This window comes from Schistocerca serialis, chromosome 3 (genome assembly GCF_023864345.2).
Source record: "Schistocerca serialis cubense isolate TAMUIC-IGC-003099 chromosome 3, iqSchSeri2.2, whole genome shotgun sequence".
NCBI classification, from domain to species: Eukaryota; Metazoa; Arthropoda; class Insecta; order Orthoptera; family Acrididae; genus Schistocerca; species Schistocerca serialis.
In genome coordinates, this window is record NC_064640.1 from 137,266,225 (window position 1) to 137,283,935 (window position 17,711).

A 17,711-nucleotide genomic window follows, 5' to 3' on the forward strand; every position below is an offset into this window, starting at 1 on the left:
CCAAGCCATTTGCCGTCTCTAACAGAATTACAATGTCGTCGGTGCACCCCGTTTTTTATTCCCGCTACCTTCTGAATTTCAAAGAGAGTATTTTAGTCAAGATTTTAAATATCTTTATCTAAATTTACAAATGCTATAAACGCAAATTTACTTTCATTCAATGTATCTTCTAAGATAAGTTGTAAGGTGAGTATGGCCTGGCATGCTCCCATATTTCTCTGGCACCCAAACCGAACTTTCCCGAGGTCAGCTTCTACCATTTTTTTCTTTCATGTGAGTATTTTGCAACCATGGCTTACTATACATCTTTGGAACTGGAATTTAGAGTCGAAGTTATACAAATGGTAGCGGGTACTAAACTGAATGCTTTGAAATAAGGAACTACTGGTCGAAAACTAATTTGTGTTTCACTGACACGAAGAACTTCCACAGAATAACAACAACTTAACATCACACTCATATGGCAGCCACCAGTCTCGCGCCAAGTAATACATCAAAATCCATTGACGGTACTTAACTCTGCTCTGAAATTCATTTGGTGCCATTGCTTGTTCACCTTGTTCATTATAGGGACCTAACTGCTGCATCACCAGTAGTCTCTGCACTGAATTCCTTGAAGTGTACAGTTCCCGTACACTGATGATTCTTATGCGACCCTCCCCTGCGGAATCTCCTCTAATTCTACTGTGCGAACAATTCTCTGTCGAGAACCTTATACAACTTTTGTGATAAATTTCTTCCACTTAGAATTACTAGCGTTGTGAAACTTTTCTCTGTACATTTGTTTGGCTTTCCGAGCACTATATTACGCTGCACCAGGCATTAAGTACCTGTCTGCTACTAGTTCCTGTAACGAGTAATTTTCTGTTTTAGATAATATGTCATGAACTGTAAACGATGATAAAGTCCACCATAATTCGCAGGTAGAGCCACAAACATCTATGTGGCAGACAGCTGTTTGTTGTGAAGTATGAGCATTTTGCAAACATGTTAATCACGAAAATTGCTCTTTCAGTATCTTGTCCCGCTTCAGACATTCACGTCCGGCAGTGAGATTTGTAAGTCAAAACATTCAGTTTGCTGTCGTTTGCTGCATGTGCAATTTTGTCTCTAAATATTTGACATACGCTCTATTTGTGTTCGTCTTCTCCACTTTGTCGTATGAAGCTACTCATGTGCTGCTTACAGCCCTCCCCGTCCCATACGGGGCAGGGGAATGAAATCACAATAAAGAAAAAAAAAACCTAGTCCAGTCAGTCTGGTACTCGCTCTGGATTGCGTCTCTATCTCGGCGGTACTGCGTTCTGCTCGTTGTTGACATTTACCTGGCTCTGGTTCCGAGTGGATTTACTGTTGGTGTTTGGTGCTGTAGTTTCTACAAGACTCCGTTGTCTATTTCTTCCTTGTTGTGTCGGTCATAGTTGGTCGTTGTCGGTTGTTGTTGGTCTGTCATCCGACTCGTCCTTGTGTTTACCCGGTGGTGTGTGCTCCACCCCCGTGGCTTCCCCACCTGGCGGCTCCAATCCGCAGCTCAAGGCATTCCCGCAGTTGGTTTTGGTTACTATACGAAGAGTGCTGCCGGCCGCGGTGGCCTAGTGGCTCAAGGCACTTCAGTCTTGAACCGCGCGGCTACTACGGTCGCAGGTTCGAATCCTGCCTCGGGCATGGATGTGTGAGATGTCCTTAGGTTAGTTAGGTTTAAGTAGTTCTAAGTTCTAGGGGACTGATGACCTCAGATGGTAAGTCACATAGTGCTCAGAGCCATTTGAACCATTTTGCAAAGTACTTGTCGCAAAATTTTAGATATTTATGTGTCATGTAATTGATTTAAGAATTACAATAACTACTTTCGCGACTAATGCGAAGTGTGCAGTAATTTTGATCAGTATTTCACTTAGTACTACGAATGTGAGTACAGGGCTTCAGACACTGGCTATTCAAGCGTGTGAATGTGGTGAACGCTGTTTGTTTTAGTCGTTACTTCAAATGGTTCAAATGGCTCTCAGCACTATGGGACTTACTTTCTGAGGTCATCAGTCCCCTAGAACTTAAAAAAAATGGTTCAAATGGCTCTGAGCACTATGGGACTTAACATCTGAGGTCATCAGTCCCCTAGAACTTAGAAATACTTAAACCTAACTAACCTAAGGACATCACACACATCCATGCCTGAGGCAGGATTCGAACCTGCGACCGTAGCGGTCGCGCGGTTCCAGACTGTAGCGCCTAGAACCGCTCGGCCACCCCGGCTGGCAGTTTGTTGGCATCTGCGTCTCCTCCCATCTGTTGTGGAAGTCATAGTACCGCATCATTTCCGACACATAAGCACATTTTTATATTCCGAACTTTTCCCTTCACATTGTTCACCATGTTTACAAACTTGTTATACATACGTACCTACATACATTTTTATAATGTGTGGTTAGCTTTCCCTCTTTGTCTCACCTAATTCAGCTTCCTTGAACTCACGAACATGACGAATTTGTTGTTGGCAGTAATTACGGTCAATCTGTGAAGGGCGCTTTTATTTAGCCAGCAAGTTTCTGCTGGCGGATCCACGTGGACTACTATTCGGCAGGAATGCAACTACAAAGATTATTTCTTTGCCATTAGTTTTCATGCTACATTATCCTCGAAGAGATGGGGAAAAAGTTAAGAAATTGATACATGTAGAAATACGAATAGTTTTAGTAAATCATTCTTAGAATGGGGTCATGACTCCCCACTTAGATCCTCCCCTCATACGTTCTGCGGTGAACGTGTGGGTACTATTCTGTCATTCTCCGCGTCGGATTAATCTGAGATGTACCCTATACCCTGTGGCTCCTGCAAGATGCAATTTCCACCCCCACACTACTACAGGAGGTGGACAGACGCTCCTCACGATCTAAAGAGAAATGCCTGAAAAACTTTCAGCAATAAATATCTTCTGCAGTCGTCTGCTGTAAGGAAATGACACAAAAATTCACAAAAATTCTTACGTAACGAGTGGGATACTTGCGTACTGGAGTAGTGCTAGTTAGTGTAAGAAAAACATCAAACTAACGAAAATTATTATTTTTTTTTTAAATTCTGAGAAATCATAATGGCACTTTTAGTTATGAACTGAACAAGTTATTTCCTGGTTCTTTTCGGAATGTGAAGTTACCTCTCAAGGATAGGATTCGCTAATGAAATTTCTATACAAAGTTTAAGATTGTTATTGAGTTGGCAGAATGGCTGAGAGCCACGCCTACTCAACTTGAATAATTATCCGTTAGAATGTTGCTAGGTACGGCCAAGGCTGTCACGTGTGAAATGCAGTGAAGTGTACTGTTGTGGAGGAAATATGGGGCTCGCAAGAGCTGTAGCGCACAATACCATAAGCTGCGATGACTGCTGTCTGCGCCGCTCGCTGCTGACAAATAAAATAACTCTCGTTCTATCTGGATTGACCTTCGCCAATCAAACTCTCCCTACGCCTTGATGAAGTCAAGAACTCCTATTCGCCCCTAGTCTAACTATTGGCGTGGTACACTGGTCAGATAACCAGTGCACTCCGATGCCACTCAAAAATTCGCTCGCAGGCTTTTAACTATAACTCTGTCCATTCATACCACACAATAAGTGTGGTGGCCAACACAGTGAACAATGCTTAATCACAAGGAATCAATATAGAGTCGCACTCCGATTCTCTCTCAACAGAGGTGCACTCCCAGTGAAGTACCGAGGAGAGACTTGTTCCTTGCTCTTTGAGTACACGTATGAGTGCACACGTTCTTGCTATGTGTTCTCGATCAAAGAGCGACAACGAAACGGCCGCTCTCCACACCAGACGTGAAGGGGTATACATTTTGGTCTGTTCTATTACTCCTTCAGCTCAAGGCGTCAGGAATATCGTCTGCTAATCAGCATTGCTCTTATAAAACGAGAGAATGACGTTTCGTTTAAGGCGACCAATCCGGAAATCTGTAGCATCAGTGTTTGTCGTTTGCTGTCTCCCTGTGAAAACCTCTGAAACTGCGTGCTATGTTTGTAAAGAATGCATAGGCTGGGCACTCCCACACAACGTAGCGGAATTTGCTTTTAAGCCGAACATGGGGTCATTCTCCCTTTCACTCGGGCAAACACTGTCTGCTCTACGGGCGGTCGCCGGCCGACGTAGATAGGTTGACTCGTCCTCTGAAGGGAGCGGCCTCCTGGCTTGTGGTTTGCCTCTCCCGAACTAAAAGCTTTTGTGACCGTCATGTCGTGAATGTGTGTGTGTGTATGCTAGCCTCGAGTATTTCAACCTCAGTGCGCACTTGTGATTTACTTATTTGCATATCGTTTACATGAATTCATACAACATTGACTTTATCTTATCTAGTTTGGGTTCGAATGAAGTGTCTTGATGTGTGGAATATGATTGTGAGGGTGGAATATGTAAGCAATGAAGGTCAGAAGACCACGACGTCCTACATACCTCCCTCCTTCTGACACAATTTTTATCTGGCGTTTGTCGATGCCGAGGAAAACATTGACAAAGTCAGGCAAAAATTCTTCTTTTCCATTTTCCAATAAACTTTTCTCAGCCATTCTTAACAATTTTTTTCTAATGATTTCTTTATAGCTATTGCTTCTATTTTTTAATTCTACAATTTATGTTTTGTTGTTAGGAAAATATAGACTTTACAAAGGTTGTTATACTTTGTCATTGCCAGTACATGTCTGTGTTTTTCTTTTCCATTTCCAAAAATTGTTTTTACAATATTAATTTTTCGGAATCATTAGTGTACAGTGTATCATGTTTTAGTGTGGTTATATCTTTTCTTTAGTTAAGCTTCGCGTGAATGTTCGCAAAAGCTCTGTTGTGTGACTTTGTTTTATTTATTTAGGCATTATTTTTCCTTTTTTTTGTCACTGTTTTAAGAGTGAAGAAGTGTTTTTCTTTGTTCTATCCTCTGTCAACCTATGATTAACCAAAACCTTTTTATATAAAAAACTAACTTAGCTTTACAGGGATTTTTGAGATTATCTAGCCGGCCGCGGTGGTCTAGCGGTTCTGGCGCTGCAGTCCGGAACCGCGGGACTGCTACGGTCGCAGGTTCGAATCCTGCCTCGGGCATGGGTGTGTGTGATGTCCTTAGGTTAGTTAGGTTTAAGTAGTTCTAAGTTCTAGGGGACTTATGACCTAAGATGTTGAGTCCCATAGTGCTCAGAGCCATTTGAACCATTTTTTTTGAGATTATCTACTTATACTAATTAATTTTCTTTACATAATATTTTAAGGTCTCTCTCACATTATGGGCTTTACATATATGACAAAATAATTACTTTTACAAAAAAAGAAATTTTTTTTTACAAATATATCATTTTCTTAACTCTACATTTGTATTTCATCATTCTTTTCGTTTTGTGCTGCGTCAGTTTCTGTGCTCGACGATCTCCACTGAAATTCTGGAAGGCGTCGACTCATTTGTATGGGTGTCACAAATCATGAGAGAAGCACTCTAGCATGCGATGCTGGGTCTTACTTGTTGACATTGTCATCATGGAGTGGTACTTTTAACCGATGATGATGACTGTGGTTTACTGCATAAACAGTGATGTCTTGGTACCCCTTTGCTGTCACACCTGGGACGATATGGCAGTTCGATGATAGTAGTGGACTACCGACGATCGTCACCCAATATTGTGCTGTGACATCTTGGTACTTCACACCTGGTTCGGTATGGCAATTTGATGATGTGGTAGGGCTATCTATTGCTGAATCTATTTCTGGAAAATGTTCTTTGGTACTACTTAGTATTTCGTTTGGCGTTCGCTTGTATTTGTTTGACGATTCAGGGTTTATTTTTGGAGAGGTGGTTGTAGTAGTTGCCATGCCTCAAAGTTCATGGAAAGACGTTTGTAGAAATTTGCTGTCTTCTGCCCTTCTTCATCTTGCATCTTCTGTTCTATTATTTCTTGCATTCTTCTGTTCTTCTTGGGCGAGGAATATGTGAATTTTAGTGTAGGAGTGATATAGGATCTGTAGGATCTGACTGCCTTTCCAAATGTTACTTGATGAATTTGTAGATCTTAGTAACTTTTTGTACCTTCATTGTCGTCTTGTCGTATTATGATCCTCCCCACGCTCTTTCGTTTGTACCAGTGTCGTGACATATGAAATGTCCGTGCTGCGCGTTGTCCTCCTGAAGTCCAACATGGTTGCAACCTGCATTTCCAGTGTGGCGTTGGTCTTCATGTTGTTGTTATTGCCCTAAGTGCTTCCTCAACATGTTTGTACCCTCTCCGTCGCTATCTCGAAGCATATGGTGTTAAGGGAGCTGGTGATTGGTGTTGGTGGCGATGTCCCTTTTTTCGTGTAGAGAAATTTTTTGCAATGTTTTGTTTTATACAAACAGGAGATTTTGACTCTGTACAATGCAATGTTTATAAAAATGAAGAAAAGTATTATTTATTTCTCATATGATAATTTAATTAAAGCACATATCTATCATTTTTATAGCCTACCACTTCTTGATTCTTTTAATTGTTGTGTACCATTTATTGTTTGTGTGCATGTTGTAGTGTACTTTATACTACAAGAGATTGTTAGTGTGTATTGTGTCTCTTTTTCTTTTAATTAATGTGTTATTTAGTTGATTCTTAATTTATTTTTTGATTTAGTGGTTAGTACACGATTTGAGATTGCCCCTCTGTCTCTTTCCCTTTGCTGCGTTGTTCTTGTCTCTGTGGACCATAATTATTCGCGCCCTGGTCTCACCAGTTGCTGTTTCTAACATCGTGACCTCTTTCAAAGTACCCTTGACCGTTGGCATTTACATTCCTAAACCCATATCCGCCACTGTATGAGTGTCCATTACCGTTCCTATTTCGGTACCAATTATTCTGCTTATCGTTTCTATGCCAATTGTCTCCATTGTGCCACTGTCCTTGTCTGTTAAATTGCCTGAAATTATTGGTGTTAGGATTACGATTATTATTATTGGAATATTCGTTCCTAGTCCTCTTCTTTTGCTGTTCCCTTTCTTTTTTATTTAACCTCGACTTCTTTAAACATAAATTCAAGTTCCCTTAAAACCTCTTTGAATTCTTCGGTATTTTCAATTTTTTCCTACTGTCGCCTGTTGATACTTTACTGGTAATTTCATTCTACATCGACGCATCAGCTCTCCGTTACTGTATGGCTTGTCTAGGCATTGATTCTGCTTGTCCATTGTATCAAAGAATTTTACCACGCTTTTCTCTCCTGAGTTTTCATATGGTATCATCTGAAGTAACTCGTATTTAATTTTGTTTTGCGCCTCCTTAGACCAATATCTTTCGAGAAATGCTGTTCTGAACTGCAGGTATGACGTACAGGTAGCCGCTATCTTTTGCATCACCTCTGCTACTGTCCCTGACATGTGTGCACAAATGAAGTCAAGTTTGTGAGCTACGCTCAAGTGGTTTGGTAAGCCTACTTGAAACTATTCGATGAATGTGCGTGCATGCAAGCTACCGCCTTCTTCCTTGAAATGTTGAAATTTTCTAACTGTAAGGAAGTGGTCTGTATCATATCTACTCATAAATCCGGTTTGTGGCTGATTCATGGACTCAAATAATCTGCCACTGCTTGTGTTGTCGTGTTTATTCTCTGGTAATCTACTGCCTGTCTGCCTATTCTCAATTTCCTGACTCATATCCGCGTCATATCGTATCATTGGTGAAGAAAAGTGTTGTTCGTGTGTTTCTACTCTCGTCGTTCACGGTATAATACCTGTGCTGCTATTATGTTGTGTCATTGGATTTACTGGTTCAGTTGCCTGTCTTTCGATTGGTATCGGCTGAAAGTATGTGTTCCGTTTTTCTAGATACTGTGCCTGGTCCTGTGGCATGTCATGTATTACTTTAATCGGGGTTTTCTGTTTCGATTTCTGCGCGATTGTTACGTCTAGCCTTGTTTCTATTTGAACTTTCTTAGGCGGCGCGTGTTCGTGTACTGAATTAACGCTTGACGTGTCAGTTGTTTCGCTACAGGTGTAATCGGTCTCGATCTTTTCTTCGATAGTTTGTATCAACTCTGTTCGAAGCTTTTCAAACTGATCTTTGTTTTTAAGTTCTATTTTATTGATCCGCTGATCATATTTTTTCAGTGCAACTTTTGCGACACTGCTTTGAATTGCTTGTTCTTCCGAATTTGTATTGCTGTTCGAGTGGCTTTTTTCGTAAAACGTTGCACATTTTTGCCAACGTTTACGATGTCCAATTGGACCTTGTCCACGTCAGTGCGTAATTGCTGCTGACCTTGTGTTAGTACCTGAATTCTTTCTCTAGATTCTTTCGCGTCTTTGTTTATCTGAGTGTTCTGACTATCGGTTCTGGCGATCCCTTCTTCCATCTGGATTTTAACCTGTTGGATCTGTGTCTTAATAGCCTGACTATCCTGTTTCAATTCCTGATAGTGTTTTGTCATCTGTGTATTCTGTTTCGTTATCTGTGTATTAATATCCTGATTCTGTTTCGTCATACTAGCGTTCATTTTTTGTAACATCTCCATGATCGCGTCCTGTCCTGTAACACTACCTTCTGCTGAACTACGTATTCTCGATCTGTTGTTTTCTACTCGGTCAGTTACGTCGTTTACTGGGCTATGTTGTGGCGTTTCTAAGTTTGATAACTGCAATAACCCGTGCTGTCTGTGTTGAGGACTAGTTGCGTTTGTCATTGAACCATTACGTGGCGCCAACAACTCCGCATTCTGCCCTCTCTGTTGTGTATGTCTTGTGTGCAGGTACAGTTGCGTCTGTTACGGACCCTTTTCGTGGCGCTCGTAACTCCGCAAAATTCTGTGCCTGTTGTTGGGGCATATTTAGAATGTGTACGATAGGTTCGACGTATTCTAAATGTTCTCACTCTTCCTCACTGTCTACTTGTCTTTGAACGTTAGCTAACTGCCGGTTCATTGACTGTATTGACGCGTATTCTGTCCCTGAATATGCGACAAACAAACGCGTTTCCTGTGCTCGTTTCGCTTCTAATATTTGTCATTTCCTACGTGGGCTGTCTATTTCTGGCTCAGAATGTGTCCTACATGGAATTTCATATTCTGGAAATTCGATGTTCACGTCCCTTCGATTCCCATCTGTCTGATCTGTATCAATTTTATCCCAGTCTAACTGAGCCTGCTGATTCTGCAGCTCCCCGACTGTCCTATTCTCTGATTCACCGTCTGTTCTATTCTCAGGTTCACCTTCTGTCCTATTCTCAATAAGCTCGTTTACTTGCCGTCTATCTGGTTGATTCTCCCCCATCTTGTCTACTTGCTCTCTCTCAGGTAACCTCTTGGCTTGTGCTCTCGTTAACATGGAAATTCTTTCAACACACCATAACCCTATTTACAAAACTGTACGACCACTTACCAGTTGGTTGAACCAAGAACAACAACAACGTCGTGACTTCTCGGATAATGTTCTGTCTGCTCTGCTACAGTCTCCAATCTCCACCTGTGCGCTTGCAAAGGGAGAAAAATGCTATTTCTTAATTATAACTTATATGATGCTGCGTCACACCGCATCTCTGCGTCACTCTGCGTCTGTACCTATCATCTGAAAATCCTATGCCGTAACAGCTACACAAAAAAGTAAAAAAAAATGCAACATTTTCCAACACAATAACACACGCCCTTTTCCCTACAATTCTGTTTTGCTCACTACCTGTATCTATTCTGATCTCAATCTTTGCAAATAGCTATTTAATACACGAAAAAAAGTTCTTCAAAGTGCTACTGCTGCGACCTGCCGTACTTAACTATCCTGACACTTTCCTGTCCTGGTAGCTTACCTATTTTACCTACCCTGGCAGGGTCGCCAATTTTTGTGGTGAACGTGTGGGTGGTATTCTGTCATTCTGAGATGTACCCTATACCCTGTGGCTCCTGCAAGATGCAATTTCCACCCCCACACTACTACAGAAGTTGGACAGACGCTCCTCACGATCTAAAGAGAAATGTCTGAAAAACTTTCAGCAATAAATATCTTCTGCAGTCGTCTGCTGTAAGGAAATGACACAAAAACTCACAAAATTTCTTACGTAACTAGTGGGATACTTGCGTACTGGAGCAGTGCTAGTTTGTGTAAGAAAAACATCGAACTAGCGAAAATTATTATTATTTTTTTTTTTTTGCAAAAATTCTGAGAAATCATAATGGCACTTTTAGTTATGAACTGAACAAGTTATTTCCTGGTTCTTTTCGGAATGTGAAGTTACCTCTCAAGGATAGGATTCGCTAATGAAATTTCTATACAAAGTTTAAGATTGTTATTGACTTGGCAGAATGGCTGAGAGCCACGCCTACTCGACTTGAATAATTATCCGTTAGAATGTTGCTAGGTACGGTCGAGGCTGTCACGTGTGAAATGCAGTGAAGTGTACTGTTGTGGAGGAAATATGGGGCTCGCAAGAGCTGTAGCGCACAATACCATAAGCTGCGATGACTGCTGTCTGCGCCGCTCGCTGCTGACAAATAAAATAACTCTCGTTCTATCTGGATTGACCTTCGCCAATCAAACTCTCCCTACGCCCTGATGAAGTCAAGAACTCCTATTCGCCCCTAGTCTAACTATTGGCGTGGTACACTGGTCAGATAACCAGTGCACTCCGATGCCACTCAAAAATTCGCTCGCAGGCTTTTAACTATAACTCTGTCCGTTCACACCGCACAATAAGTGTGGTGGCCAACTCAGTGAACAGGCTTAATCGCAAGGACTCAGTTTAGAGTCGCACTCCGATTCTCTCTCAACAGAGGTGCACTCCCAGTGAAGTACTGAGGAGAGACTTGTTCCTCGCTCCTTGAGTAAACGTATGAGTGCACACGTTCTTGCTATGTGCTCTCGATCAAAGAGCGACAACGAAACGGCCGCTCTCCACACCAGATGTGAAGGGGTATATATTTTGGTCTCTTCTATTACTCCTTCAGCTCAAGGCGTCAGGAATATCGTCTGCTAATCAGCATTGCTCTTATAAAACGAGAGAATGACGTTTCGTTTAAGGCGACCAACCTGGGATACTGTAGCATCGGCGTTTGTCGTTTGCTGTCTCCCTGTGAAAACCTCTGAAACTGTGTGCTGTGTTTGTGAAGAATGCGTAGGCTGGGCGCTCCCACACAATGTAGCGGAATTTGCTTCTAAGCCGAACACGGGGTCATTCTCCCTTTCACTCGGGCAAATGCTGTCTGCTCTACGGGCGGTCACTGGCCGACGTAGATAGGTTGACTCGTCCTCAGAAGGGACTGGCCTCGTGGCGTGCGGTTTGCCTCTCCCAAACGAGAAGCGTTTGTGTCCATCGTGTCTTGAATGTGTGTGTGTGCGCCAGCCTCGAGTATTTCAACCTTAGTGCGCACTTGTGATTTACTTATTTGCATATCATTTACATGAATTCATACAACATTGACTTTATCGAGTTTGGGTTCGAATTAAGCGTTTTGATGTGCGGAATATGATTGTGAGGGCGGAAAATGTAAGCAATGAAGGTCAGGAGACCACGACGTTTTACAACACTCATGAGTCAAAACTGGAAATCCCCGTGCACTGAAAACCTTCAGTTTCAGACATAATGGAAGCTTTATATTACGGTACTTTTCATTACTCATGCTGTCCATTCTGTAGTGGTTGTCATAAGTTTATACAATTAATAAGACCTATTAGCGAACTATTTTTCTGATTTGAGAAATCAACAAGTACGGGTCTGAGACAACAGTCAATGAATGGCGAGATGTAAAGGTAACACACTGAAAACAGAATTAGGCAAAACAGAGCTAACAAAAGTTTTGCATCACCTCGGTTCCGAGAGTTCAGGAACCTGTACAGGAAACTGGAATAGAGATCAACATAAACATCATTTCCGCCCTTTTTATTGCTCATAAAAACCACACATTGCATGTTGTATCACCATACGGCGTGACCTTCAGAGGTGGTGGTCCAGATTGCTGTACACACCAGTACCTCCAATACCCAGTAGCACGTCCTCTTGCATTGATGCATGCTTGTATTCGTCGTGGCATACTATCCACAAGTTGATCAAGGCACTGTTGATCCAGATTCTCCCACTCCTCAACGGCGATTCGGCGTAGATCCCTCAGATTGAGTGGTGCGTCATGTCGTCCATAAACAGTCCTTTTCAATCTATCCCAGGCATGTTCTATAGGGTTCATGTCTGGAGAACATGCTGGCCACTCTAGTCGAGCAATGTCATTATCCTGAAGGAAGTCATTCACAAGATGTGCACGATGGGGACGCGAATTGTCGTCTATGAAGACGAATGCCTCGCCAATATGCTGCCAATGTGCTTGCACTATCGGTTGTAGGATGGCATTGTACAGCTGTTACGGCGCCTCCCATGACCACCTGCGGCGTACGTCGGCCCCACGTAATGCCACCCCAAAACAGCACTCGCTGGACAGTGTGTCGAGGTGTTCAGCCTGACCGGGTTGCCCCCAAACACGGCTCCGACGATTGTTCGGTTGAAGTCATATGAGACATTCATCGGTGAAGAGAACGTAATGCCAATCCTGAGTGGTCTATTCAGCATGTTTTTGGGCCCATCTGTACCGCACTGCATCGTGTCCTGGTTGCAAAGATGGACCTCGCCATGGACGTTGGGAGTGAAGTTGCGACGTCCTGTGGCTGCACGAAAAGCATTATTCAACATGGTGGCGTTGCTGTCAGGGTTCCTCCGAGCCATAATCCGTATGTAGTGGTCGTCCAATGCAGCAGTAGCCCTTGGGCGGCATGAGCGAGGGCTGTCATCCTCCGTTCCTGTCTCTCTGTATCTCCTCCATGTCCGAACATCATTGCTTTGGTTCACTCCGAGACGCATGGACACTTCCCTTGTTGAGAGCCCTTCCTGGCACAAAATAAGTTCCGACGCGATCGAACCGTGGTATTGACCGTCTAGGCACGGTTGAACTACAGACAAGACGAGCCGTGTACCTCCTTCCTGTTGGAATGCCTGTAACTGACTGGCTGTCGGATCCCCTCCGTCTAATAGGCGCTGCTCATGCGTGGTTGTTTACATCTTTGGGCGGATTTAGTGACATTTCTGAACAATCAAAGGGATTGTGTCTGTGATACAATATCCACAGTCAACGTCTATCTTCAGTTCTGGGAACTGGAGTGATGCAAAACATTTTTTGATGTGTGTATCTTAAAACAACCGATTCTACCAGCGACAATTGAAAAGTATGAAAGTAGTAACAAAAAAAAAAGTAATCGAATAAATTGCAAGTACTACTTACGAAGGGCATTAGCTTACACCAATTTCGTTATGAAAAGGTTTGTTTGGATATAAGCGGTATCGACCGACTCATTGGCTCATAATTCCTTGCCTTCACAGAATCCTACTAAAAAAGTGGAGTTTCATTCGCTTGAAAGTTACTTAAGGTACTTTACATTAGACGATCAGGCCCAGAGGACCTCACGCAGCTATAAAGCTTCTCTATCACTGGATTTTGCTTTGCTCTTTCTGCCACCAGTCACCCTCTATACCCATCTGCAGCAAATCGTCATGAACTCCATCTCTCCTCCTCTTCTGCCCATACAAGCCTCTCGCTTCTCATCAGTCCTACAAGTTCGGGTTTGTAGTAGATTTCACCGAGCTCACAATTATGCCGGCTCTCGCATTCTCCAGTGATCTCATCTTGTACCGTACCATTCATCTTCCTTAAGACTTTCCGCTAAAGAACGAAAAGATTATTTGTTATTTTTTCTGAAACTCCAAGTGTTGCAACCACACAGCACTACAAGTTGGATCATTGTTTTGTACAGCTGGAAATGGAAATGCCTTGAGATAATACGCGATTTAAAGAGCTGATTCTGAAGTATGATCCGTTTGCGGCTTGTACCTTCGGTTTGGTTACTATTTGAATATGAACTTAATATTATTCGTCCCTCCACATTTTCAAAAATATGAGTTTTCATTTTCTGTTTCAACCTAGAGTTCAGTTAGGTACCAAGTTTAATTTGGGTCATCGGCCGATATCCGATTTTGTTCAGGTGAAATAGTTCCAGAATCGTTGGAACCACTGGGCTGTAGAGTACAAAAGCCACGGCGCCAAACAATGTAACTCTGAACTCACGTGACAGAGCACGGAGATTAGCGTGAGTGCAGCAACTCCGACAACGGACGCCGGAAGCATGGAGAAAGTCGACTGGGCAGATGAGCTGGTGGCAGCTTATATTAACATTTAAAGAGAAGTGCTGGACCAACGAAGATTCCAGGCGACATCAAATAAAGCACAGGTCATTCTGTTTTTCAAGAAGGGTTGTCGAACAAATGTACATAATTAAAGGCTAATACTGCTGACGTCCATCTGTTGTAGATTTATGGACTATGTTTTATGTTCAAGCACTGCTATGTTTTTCGAGAACGAAAATCTCCTCGGTAAAAATCTAATGGAATTCCGTAAGCGGTGAGCATACTAAACTCAGCTCGCTCTGCAGTTAAATAAAATTCCGCTCTGTCGTTGAGCTTACTGAATATCGGCCCAGTTTAGTGACTGGGTTGAGGACTTTCTTGCTGTTAGAACTCAACACATTGTTCTTAACGGGTCGAAACCGACCGATGTGAAGGTAATTTCGGGACTATTCCAAGGGATAGTGGATAATGAAGTTACAATTAAATCAATACCATTAGCTGCTGACAGTCGTTGATTTACATCAACGGGGAGATATGAAAATGTGTGCCCCGACCCGGACTGGAACCCAGGATCTTCTGCTTACATGACAGACGCTCTATCCATCTTTTTTTTAATCTCATTTTTGTTCCTTTTCGTTCGTTCTATTTGTTCGCGGCGGACGTGCCATGATGCTTGTTCAAGTTCACCGTTGAGCGATTACCTCAGATTTTTTTTATTACAGAGATCATCTAACCGTTTGATCGAACACGCTGAGCTACCGCGCCGGCATCCATCTGTGCCACCGAGCGAACAGAGGATAGTGCGACTGCAGGGACTTACTTATCGCTGACACGCTCCCCGTGAGACCCACATTCTCAACTTATAGTCCACAGGCTACATTCGTAGTGCCCCTGCCATTATATCGTTAAGGCTAACCGGCTGACGACCTTCTTCAGTGGCGAAGCACACGAATTGCCTGAACTCTTACGGACTCGGTGGATTGCCACGAGTAATGGGTATAATGGCAGGGGCACTACGAATGTCGTGTGTGGAGAATGTGGGTCCCAAGGGGAGCGTGACGTCGTTCAGTCCTGTGCCCTCGGTGGCTCAGATGGATCAAGCGTCAACTTTAGGTTACAATATCTCCGGATGTAATTAACATTTTGCGGGCGGGCGGTATCGGTTTAATTCATGTATATAACCGTGCGCGATCGCTTTATCTCAACACTATGCGTCGCAAGTGGACCTCTGCCCACGCCACTCTGATGGGCACCCTGATAGCGGAAGTGGCACCACACTCTCTGCATCCCCCGGTTTCTGTAGGACACATTTTACCGGCACTCACCCACATCAGAGAGTTCTTGATTGACTTCAGCTACTTACGGTCAGAACTTCCGACGACACGGAAGCCCAGCACAAAAGACTGTCATCGCCTCTATCAACAGCAGCAACCTGTAAATACGGTCACCCACAGACATCCTGAAGTTGCCTGGAACACGGTGTGGCGAGCGGTACACACGCCTTTTCTACCTACGACGGTGCGTTCATTGTGGTACGTGGTTGTGAATGGGAAGTTCGCCACTCGTCAGAGGCTACATTACATACATCTGACGGACGACCCCTTGTGTCCGACATGCTCAATTGCTGACTCGGACGAACACCGTCTGACGTGTGCCGCGACCAGCGAGTGCTGGCTACTGACGCAGCGCATGCTGGCGTTACTCTTGCGGCGATTGCCGGAGTCTGTCTCCCCTGATGAAGTATTGCGCCCCGACAGCGTATACTTTCCATCAACCAGAACGAACGCCGTTAACTGGCTAAAAGGCATGGCCGTTTACTACATATTTTGCGATGCTCCCAAAGGCACACTCGACTTTTGGTCCCTATTGATGACGACACATGCAGCTTTCAGCCGCCACCCGAAGTACAGAACTCGTTTCGCGAATTATTTAGGTTCATTATCTACAGATCCTCCTGCTCACTGGGGCGTTCCGGGTATGAGACGCTGAAAATGAAGAAGAATCCTGGAGCATATTGATCCTCTACGGACGGAATAGGGGGGAACCCCTCCCAACAGACGAGAAGACGATTCGGACGCACGGCTACGGCAGTTGTAGGATCTTTCTTTGTAATGAAACAAAAATAAATCTATAAAAAAATGTTATAGAAATTAAAGAAATAAATAAATAAAACAACATCGACAAACCCACTACATACTCTTCCTGATCCTTCGATCCTCGAACTCGAACACGTTGCTTGGGCGTGACGGCGGGATGGCCAGGCTTCGGGTGTCGACCCCTGCCCTACCCGTCGTCCTGCTCCTGCAGCGGTTCATTAGATTAAAAAAAAATGGATAGAGCGACTGAAATATAAGCAGCAGATCCCGGGTTCAAGTCCCGGTCGTGGCACACATTTTCATCTCTCCACGTTGATGTACATCAACGCCCGTCAGCAGCTAATGGTACTGATGTAGTTTTAATTTAATTATCGGTCACCAATGGCATCTGTTCTTTCGGACATGTCCGAATAGCCTGAACTCTTACGGGACTCGGTGGATTGCCACGAGTAATGGGTGTAATGGCAGGGGCACTACGAATGTTGTGTGTGGAGAATGTGGGTCCCAAAGGGACATGTCCGAAAGAACAGATGCCATTTTCAGACAGTGGATAATGTCAGGAGCTCTATGAATGTATTCGAAGACCATTCCATTTCTGTAAGAAGGCTGCAGGGCCATGAATCTGTAGTGAAAGGTAAGAAAACGTGTGGAGGATCGTTTGATACAGGGACTGGCATTCATCCTGAATTAAATAAATTTCAAGCGAGCAAACGCAACGAAAGTTTAAGGAGTATATTTTGCGTTTGTTGCTTTGTTTATCACTGCCTTTCCCTGGTCGACAATGAAAAATGAAACACGTTTTGTTGTAATCATGCCAGTTTCGACAATGTGTTTTCTATGTTTTGAATTGTATCGTGCAATAAAGAATTATTGAAATGTGTACGTCTTACTTTTTTGGAAAGTCGTGTTGATCCCTATAAACGAATAAACTGGCTAAGCAGCGATGAGGATTGAACAAAAATGGTGTGATATTGGCAGAGGAGGCAGGGCGCACAGTCAAAGCTTGCTCTGGCCACCAGCTACCCTAGTTCATGGGTACTGCACAGAAGCGAAAGTTCCATTGTGTGAGAACAATGATCTCGTTTTGTAGTCATGTAAACATATGCAAGATAGAACGCATTTTATGTACATTTATTTCTTCGCTACTGGTGCCGTGAGGAACGGACACATATTACTTATTTTAGAAAATGTGTTACCTGAATAAGCTGAGGACGCTGCTTATCCAAAATGGAATGTACTTATTCTACAGTACGTGGGTGTAACGTGTACTCATATAAAGGGCAATCAAATAGTTTCCGTGTTAAGGCGTTGCTGCAGCGTACGAGTATATGCAACCCAGCGCGACTCCGATACGTGTATATAAGCACCGACATGTAGCCAAGGGGTTAGTGTGGCCTTCAAACCGAAACTTTTTGATCGCCCCTTATATTTAACAGTGGAAGAACAAATTATTGCCGCGCGGGATTAGCCGAGCGG